Source organism: Physcomitrium patens, chromosome 17 (assembly GCF_059467195.1).
Source record: "Physcomitrium patens ecotype Gransden chromosome 17, ASM5946719v1, whole genome shotgun sequence".
Taxonomy (NCBI): domain Eukaryota; kingdom Viridiplantae; phylum Streptophyta; class Bryopsida; order Funariales; family Funariaceae; genus Physcomitrium; species Physcomitrium patens.
The window spans coordinates 743,879-754,250 of record NC_143426.1 but is presented as its reverse complement, the minus strand read 5'-3'; positions in this window follow the sequence as shown (position 1 = coordinate 754,250).

The following is a 10,372-nucleotide window of genomic DNA, read 5'->3' as shown; positions in this document are numbered from 1 at the left end:
ATTTCAGGACTTCTTGACCAACTCAATCAAGCAAAGTTCTATATCAAAATAGATCTATGATGAGCATACAACTTAGTTTGTATCAAAAAAGGAGATGAATAGAAGACTACTTTTTGGATTAAATATGGACATTTTGAATATAATGTTATACCTTTTGGACTCACAAATACACCAACTACTTTTTAACATCTTATGAATGATGTTTTTTGTGAATTTTTAGATGATTTTGTCATTTTTTATTTAGACAACATTCTAATTTACTCTAAAAATATAAAAGAATATAAACTTCATGTTTGTCATGTATTACAAAAATTTAAAGATGCAAGATTATATGATAAGTTAAAAAAGTATGTATTACACACTATTCAAGTTGACTTTTTAGAATACATCATTTCCAATGAAGACCTTATGATGGATCCTAAGAAGGTTCAAACTATCATATATTGGAAGATTCTAAGAATAGTACAAGATGTGCAATGTTTTTTAGGCTTTGCAAATTACTTCCGAATCTTCATCAAGAACTTTTTTCAAATTGTAGCTCTACTTACACATTTTACTTGTAAAGACAAAATTGAGTGGAATAAAGAAGCAAAAGCATCACTTGATGCTTTAAAGAAGGAACTTATTTTTGCACCAATCTTACATTGTATTGACTTTTTTAAAGTATTTTTTATAAAAATAGATATATCAGACTCTGTTATGGCTGTTGTATTGTTTTTATATAGGAACAAATGACAAAATCCACCTAGTAGCTTTCTATTTCAAAAAAATTCAATAGTTGAGATTAATTATGACATCCATGATGAAGAGCTCTTTGCATTCATGGATTCATTTTAAGAATAGCATCATTATCTAAAAGGTGCTTTAAGTCCAATCATCGTGTATACAGATCATAAGAACCTCAAGTACTTTATGTCAGCATGTATTTTGAATTGTTGTCAAGCTCATTAGAGAATGTTTTTATGCAGATTCAATTTCAAGATCACTTATTGACTCAAAAAACAATAAGGTCTATTAGACGCCCTTTCTAGATGTTCTTATCTTACACCAAAAGAAAGAGATGCATCTTTTGATCAACAAAAAATGATCCTCTTGAAGCTTGAGCATTTTTATCTTTAAAGAATAAAATCAATATTGATTGTTGATTCAACATTTATCAAGCAAATTCAATCATTTATATCCTCTGATCCTCTTGTTTATGATAGTAAGAATACTTCCTGTTAGTCCTATGACACTTCAAAGTTTGAGATCAAGAACAACCTACTATATTTTGAAAATTGCCTATATATTCCAAAAGATGAGGCATGATTACGTGCCCTTCAAGTTCGTCATGATTTTTTAATAGTTGGATATTTTGAATATAATAAGACTTTGGAGCTAATATCAAGAGATTTTTAGTGGTGTCAAATGTAGAAGGCAGTCAAAGACTTTGTACAATCATGCAATACTTGTTCAAGATCCAAAATCTCTTGCCATTGAACTTATCAACTACTTCAACTGTTACCTATTCCACAACAACCATGGTCTTTTGTTTCTATGGATTTTATCATGGCTCTTTGAGTCTCAGGTTCACATGATTCCATATTCATAATCGTAGATGGCTTCACCAAAATGATACATATTATATCATGTACAAAATCTATTTCACGTGAAAAAACAGCTAAGCTTTTTATTGACAATATCTATCACTATCATGGATTTCCAAAAGATATTATATCGAATAGAGGGACTTAATATGTATGAAGATTTTGAAGAATCTTATTTAAAATTCTAAAAGTAGATAAAAATCTTTCATCGACTTTTCATCTTCAAATTGATGGACAAATTGAATGGGTGAATCAAGTTTTAGAATTGTATTTGAAGTGTACTATCAACTATCATTAAGATGATTAGATAATTCTTTTGCCATTGGCATAGTTTGTATATAATAATTCAATATATTCTTCTATTCAAAAAACACCTTTCTTTGCTAATTATAATTATCATCCACGACTTGATACTTTTGACTTTTCAAAAGTTGATAATCCTATGGCAAAAGATTTAACAAATCATTTGTCAAAGCTACATGCAACAATGAAGATACAATTAAAAGAAGCTCAAGAACAAGAAAAGATCAATACAAATGACTATCGCAAAGAGCAACCACAATTCAACATAGGTGATAAGACATAGTTACTTCGTTGCAATATCAAGACTACTCGTCATTATAATAAGTTAGACTATTGTAGGTTGATACCTTTTTCTATTTGTGAATAAATCAATCTTGTTGCTTATTGATTACATCTACCAAAGTCTATAAAGATCCGCCCTATATTTCACGTATCCCTTCTTGAGCCATATAAGATAGTGAATATTTTGAGAAGAAGATAAATGCCACCTTCACCTATAGAAGTAGATAATAATCAAGAGTTTGAGGTGGAAGAAGTCTTAGATTCAAGGTAGCACCAAAATAGGTTGAAATATCTTGTTCATTGGCACAAATATGATACTAATGAATGCACATAGGAGCCATCAAAGAAACTTGCTAATGCAAGAAAGCAAGTTGAAACTTTTAATCAACAAAATCTATCAAAATCAAAATAAAGAATAGTAAATCTTTGCTATAAAAGAAAAAACATCAAAAGAAGATAACATCCTATCTTTTATCTTTCTTTATAGCTTGTATGTATTTATGACACTAAAGAGATGGAGAACCAACAACCAGCAGATTCAACTCAAGAGCTTTCATTTGCAGATTTACCAGAAGAGAGATTACAATTGTCACAACCTTCAAGATGATGGAATGAAGATGAAGATCCTTTAGAACAAAATCTATTTTTTTCAATAGATGGCGAGATACAATGTGTTTGGTAACATGACCTTGGAAGAGACTCCTATTGTTTGGTGATTTTATTAGAGGTAGAAACAACTCTTGACGGTATTTCAAATGTTTTATTTGAAGGAAGTTACGAAGGCCTCAACAATGACCAAATAATAGGGTGGTCTTCTCGCCTTGATATGAGACACTATCAATGGTTGGGAGGGCCTATCAACCATTTTTGAAGAGAGCAAAGATTGGAGTATGTCGCAAATACAATTTGCCGCATCTTGGAGTTTCTCAACATATGAAGACCGCCCCTTGTAGAATTCATCCATAGAAAGAAAGATAATGTCATGAATATATATATATATATATATATATTTATCTCACTAATTTACTTATATGATTAAGTAGAAGTAAGTAAATATATATTAATTTTATAAAATCTTTTAGTGAAGCTTTCTAGAAGCTTCATAGACGTGATTTTGACTTTAGATGTGTTTATAGGTCAAAAACTTGGACAACAAGTTAATCACATGTTGATAGCTTGTAGAATAAGTTAGCTCCGTATAATAGCTTGTGGAACAAGCTAACTATATGGTGCATACATAGATAACTTGTCTTATAAGTTAAGACATGTAGTTAGCAAAGTCAACATGTTTTAGAGGTCCTATAGGACATTGCCATATAGCTTCTAGTTAAGAGTATATATAGAAGGAAGAGTGAAACCTTCTTCACTCTTATTAATGCCGTTTTAGTCAAACTTGTTTCAAGTCTTTCTAATCTTCTTATTTTTGACAGTAGCCATTCTAGTTAATATTATATTACTTTTTGAGTTTCTTTCTAGTTCTCTTCAATGACAGAAGAGTATATCAAGGATTCTCTTTCTTTAAAATTCATGTCTCAGACAGATATCAAGATTCTAAATTTTTTGGGTTTTGATTTAGGATTTGGTTTAGGATTTAGGATTTGTCTAAGGTTTGGTTTAGGAGTTGATTTAGGATTTATCTCTGATTTGGTTTAGGACTTTTGATTTTTCTAGAATTTTATTTATGGTTAAGGATTTGACTAAGATTTGATTTAGGATATGATTTAGGATTTATTTAGAGTTTAATTTAAGGTTTGGTTAAGGGTCTAAGATTTGATCTAAGACTTGGTTTAGGATTTAGGATTTTTTTTAGATTTGATTTAGAGTTTGTTTCAGGATTTAGGATTTTTTTAGAATTTTATTGAAATCCATTAAGATTTCAACTAGGATTAAATTAAGACTTCATTGAGATTTATTTAAGATATATTTTTAATTATTTTAATATTTTTTAGGATTTTTTAAGAATTCTTTTAAGGTTTATTCTAGATTTCTTTCAAATTCTTTAAGATTTCTTAATATTTATTTTGTAATTTCTTTAAAATTTCTTTTGAATTTGATTCAAGTTTGTTTAGCATTATTAAGTTTTAATTAGATTTTATTTAGTATTCCATTAGAATTAAGATTTTATTGTTGTAATTTCCATTCTATCTTCCACAACCAAGTGCCTAGTACATTTTTGAACAAGACTTCATATAATATGATAGCGGTTCACTATAATGATTGAGATAAATATTTGATGTCTTTGGAATTTACTTACAATGATAGTATTGAAGCAAGTATCAGTCATTTGCCATTCTTTCTTAACATTGGTCAGTATTCAATTACACCAACAACTCTCCATTATTTCATCAACATTAATAACTTGACAATAAAAGAGTTTATAAAATGGCTTACAACTACCTTATAAGAAGCACAATACTACCTCTTTTCTACATAGAATCGACAGAAGCAATATACGGATAACTACTAGCAATATAAGACTTTTTAGGGAAGTGACCGCATATTACTCGTCAATGCCAACTTTCCACTTGATACATCAACCCAAGTCCAAAAGTTGGTACCTCAATGGCTTAGACCTTTTTGCATTTCTAAAATGATTTTTGATGTTGCATGTTACCTCAAGCTTCTGCCACATATTTTGATCCATCTAATCTTTCATACTTTACAATTCAAGGAATTTCATACTAAAAAAAGGTACTTTTTGAATTGACACTAACCTCTACCACTATTGGTGATTGATGAGCAACAAGAGTATGAAGTAGATAGCATTTTGAAGCATCGCTATCTTTGTCATGGCAATAGACATCTATAACTTCAATACAAGGTCCTCTACAAAGGTTATTATATCTACGATACAACATAGAAACTTGTACATAACCTCATCCATTGTTAAGAAATAATCTAGAAGTACCTTCAAGAGCAAAATGAGGACGTTTCACATTAATAGAGGAAGATTAATTATAATGAGCATAGATAAGATATTTGTATTATTAATGTATAGAAATAGGTAATTGGAGCCGTTTTTGAGAAGTTTTTAGAATTGGGGCTAGATTAGTGGTTTATGCGGAATTCACCATGGAACATCCTAGAAGAATTAAAGGTGGTTATCTAAGTGGGATTCATCTCTAGAACCTTCTAAGAGGGTGGTTATCAAGGTAAGATCCACCATTAGGAACATTCTAAAAAGTTCTAGAATAATTAGACAAAATATAAATAGAATTAACTGAGGTCATTTAGAGCATTCGATTAGATATGACTTTGGTCTCTTTTTCTTAGTAAAGTTTGATTTAGATTTTTTATTTTATTTTTTTCTATTTCTTTTTATTCTATTTTAACTTTTATGTTCTATTTTGTTTAGTTTTATTCAATCTTATTCTAATCCATTTTGTCCTATTTTGTAATAGAATTTATGTTGCTATGAACTAAAAGGATTTTAGATTTTTAAGAGAATTCAATCCCATTTCACTCAAGGCATAAAAAGAAAATAATGTTAATATTATAATTATTAGTAATTATGCTTCAAGCACCAATTACAATATTGAAGGCATTTTAGATGTAGTTAGGAAATATGGCAATGGAACAACTTTGATTTGAATAGTTTTAAAGTACTATTGAAATAATGAATATCAATGAATTCAAGATTTATCCAATAGTATGTAGATTAGATGCATGTATGTGTAGGTTCATACTTGCCTAATATATACTACATATTATAAAATATTATTTTTAGTAACTATAAATAAAATATAAAGTATTTATTTCATATTTTAATATATAATAGATTTGTACTTTAGAAGCATATTAAGTTATCTAAACTAAATATAAGTTTTATATTGAAGTTTATTTTTAAAAGATACATTGAAAGTTTTTGAATTTTGTCTTATGAATTTGTAATGTATCAACAATAATTGATATTGATAACATGTCAAGTTTATATTTGGTAGTTAGATATGTGTAATTATAAGTATGTATTGTTATCCATAGCTAGTAGTATGAAAAGGTTGGAATTGCAAAATGTAATATAAAGATATATGAGTTATAGTAGATTGAATGTGTATATATATTTTCATACTTGCCTAATATATATAACATATTATATAACAATGTCTTCTATGACTATGTAAGATATATAAATCTTTTATTTTTTATTTCAATGAATTATAAACATGTACTTTAGAAGAAAAATAAATAAACAAGGTAGCATTTAAGATTGTATTGAAATTTTATTATGAATAATAAATCATAAGATCTTAAGTTTTATATTATAAAGTTATAATACATCAATATTAATAGGTGTTGATTCTATTATATATGTACATTTGGCTACTATAGATATATAATTATAAGCATGTAACACTATCTATTGTTAGTGGAATAAAAAAGTTAGAATGATGGAATTAGACATAAAGACATATTAAATACTTAAGATTAGATTTTAATTTTGAATTATATTCTATTAAAATTCTAATGATCAAAATTAAAAATATAGAGTTTCATATTTTATATATATATATATATATATATATATATATATATATATATATATATTATAAATAATGAAGATAAAAATATTACTATAAATATAATTTATTTCAAAAGTCTTTCAATTAAGTTCTTGAAGTTATTTTAGTAATAAAAGATTACGATTTCTAATTATAATAAAAAATATTAATGATTCTATTGATATAAATATATATATATATATATATATATATATATATATTTGTCTTAGTCAAAATTTTGTTAGAAGTAATCAAATTTAATTTAGCAACTAAAAATTTAATTTTTAGAGTTTTTTTTGTGGCCAATGATATGGATTTCTATTGATATTGATATATATATATATATATATATATATATATATATATTAGGAGAAACTTATATTTTTAGGTATAATTAAATATATATATATATGTATATATATATATTAAGAAAAACTTATATTTTTAGGTATAATTATATATATATATATATATATAATCCAAATTTTTAAAAAATTGACCCAATTCTTCCATTTTCCTTGTCTTAATCCATTATCCCTTGTCTCAACCTTTCTATCTTTATTCCAATTACTTGTTCCATGTCCATGGGCCTCTTATGTATGTGTTTGTTTATTTTTTTATTTATTTTAAGAAGTATTTATTTATGCAATGTTTCATATTTAGTATGATTCAATGAGTCTTTAGCAATGTCATATATATGCTTGCACTCAAGCTCATGTACAGAGTATATATGTGATTTGGGATTTATTCAATAAGATCTAAAAGCCAGCAACACTTTCTACTCATTCATGACATCCATTCATTTATCTTTTGGAACATACTACGTTAGTGCTTTTAGCATAAATTTGGTGTTTAAAGTGATTTGTACTTGAAATTTGAATATTATGGAGCCAAATTCTTGAAGTGTAGTTGTAACCAAGAATTCATTAGTAAATGTTTTGTCATCCAACCATGCAAAGCTCTTTTAGATCACGCTTCTTTAGACCACATTTTTATGGTATTTCTCTATTGCTTTGATTCAAAGTATTTAATAACATTTTAATTTTTTTTATTTTATATTGCATCATCCATATCTTGGATATAGACAACTTCTTATTCTATTATTATTTGAATAGTTTTATGCCAAAATTTCTTTATATATATTAAGAATCATCATGTTATTGGTTTTGCAAATAGTACCAAGTTAAACATGTTCTAGAAAGTATTTCGAATAAAAACTAATTTGGATTTTTTAAGGATTTTAGTTTTTTTTCAACTTGAATTTAAACTTCATAGTACTAGATCTATGCACTCATATCTATTTAAACCTTCTTCACCAGAATCCAAAATTTTCAAATAAATTAAAAATGGCACTAGTTGTGTTGAAGAATTTCATTTGAATTCTTTCTCTTCCTTGGTCTTGCAAGCCAATCTAGCAATTAGACATGAAATGGTACAGAGAGAGAAAAGATTGAATGTAATTCTTCATTACCATTCATAAATAAAAGAAAGACCTACGAGAGGGAGAAAAAATAATGAGAAACAAAGAAAAAGAAAGAGAGTAGTGAGTATTGAGCATCTTGAAAGAGAATCATAATTCAAATTGTAGCCAATAAATTATCTTAAAATTAGCACATTTAAATCCACGGCTACATCCAAGGAAGTCAAAAATAAAACCAAAAAATCCAAAAAACACAAAGGTCAACAAAAAAAAATTAAAAAAATTAAAATTAAAATTAAAGCAAAGATAAGAAGAAAGAAATAGAGGCAAAAAATCACAATTTTTGGCAATTGACGAGACTAAGGGAAAATGATGAAAGTGGAGCCAAAAGCCAAAAAAATAGTATAGAATCCAATTAAAATTGAGATTAGAAACAAATAGATAAATTCAATCAAGCAAGCAAGCGAGCACAATATAGTATTACATGAAGTCTTGCTCAAGAATGTACCAAGCACTTGGCAGTAGAAGGCAGAATGAAAATTGCAACAACGAAATTTTAACTCTAATAAAATATTAAATAAACTCTAATTAAATCTTAATAATATTAATCAAGCATTAATCAAATTAAAAAGAAATCTTAAAGAAATTACAAAAGAAACAATACAAAATCTTAAAAGAATTCAAAAGAAATCCACAATAAACTTGAAAAGAATTCCTAAGAAATCCTAAAGAAAAATTAGAATAATTATAAATATATCTTAAATAAATCTCAACAAATTCTAATTTAATTCTAATTGAAATCCTAGGTCAAATCTTAAACTCTTAGCAAATCCTAAATCCTAAATTCTAAGGAAATATTAAATCATAAACTCTAAAAAAATCCTAAATCAAATCCTAAATCCCAATCCAATCCTAATCTTAAATCAAATCCTAATCAAAACCTAACCAACTCAACCTAATCCTAGTATAATTAAAAACCTCAATATCTATCAACTAAATAATTGATCTTTTTTAAAATTTTATTTACTTTTGAAAAAATAAATTAGTATTTAACACCCATAATCATATTTATCACATGAAAGAAAAATCCTAAAATCCACTCGGATATTGGTCAACCTTCTATTCCAATCTGAATGTTAAACTTCTAGTACCAATATCTCATTTTTAAACTATTCAATTGTTCTAAAATTTTATATTTATGTATCAAATCAAGTCTATTATCTTCATATATAAATTTCACTCCAATCCAACCAATAGATTGGTAAAGAACTTAGAAGCCCTAATTGCCCCTCAAAGTCCAATTTCCAAGACCTCAACCTATTTGAAATTCAATATTCTTCAATTCAACCATTTGATCAAGCTCAAACTTATAACATACACTTCAAACAACTATTTACATAAGTCCTCAAAATTTGAACTATAGATCTACTACCAAACTCATAAAATTTTCTAAAACATAATATCTTCTATTTTTTCATAATTTCTAGAATCATTCAAAACAACTATGACTTTGCAAAGCTATTATAAAATCATTATACACTTAAATCACCCAAAATCAATGCTTAAATTTTTTTTATCAATTCTGCTCTCAAATTCCACTCTTGAATCTTCCAAAGTACCCTAGAGTTGCCGTAGGTGCGTGGTTTTATACCTCAAGGTTTGATTTTGATCCAAGTTGATGACTGATCCTCTCTGCATATCAAATTTTTTCTTTTTGAATTAATTTTTGCTAAAAGCAACTCTTAACTTCATCCTAAATATGTTCATAACTTTTATTTTTTTAATATATCTTATTTTATCTTTCTTATAGCCTTACAAAATAAATAGAAGCCTATTTTGCAAAAAGGTAGTATTTACACCTTTAGTCTTAGTTTCTTTTGGACTGTTGTCTATTTTCTAAGATAATTTGCTATGATATTGGAAGTAAGATCTTTTATAATATAATAATTTCTTAATTCTTTTTACCTATTAGTCATGTTACATCACAACAACAGATATCACGAAATAGATATAGCTAGATGGTGGCAATGATGCCTATGGACAAGAAAAGGGCATTGAAAATGGAGAAGTCAAAGTAGGGGACGAGAAAGAGAATATGGGAATTGGATCAATTTAGTAAAAATTTGGATTGCTTTAATATTTTCTAAACTTTATATATATATATATATATATATATTCTTGTTTGTTTGTTTGTTTGTTTTGTTATTTCATCACACAATTGAAAACCATGTCCAATTCCATCCTACTCAAAGTACCTCCAATGTTTTGTCTATTGTCTCATT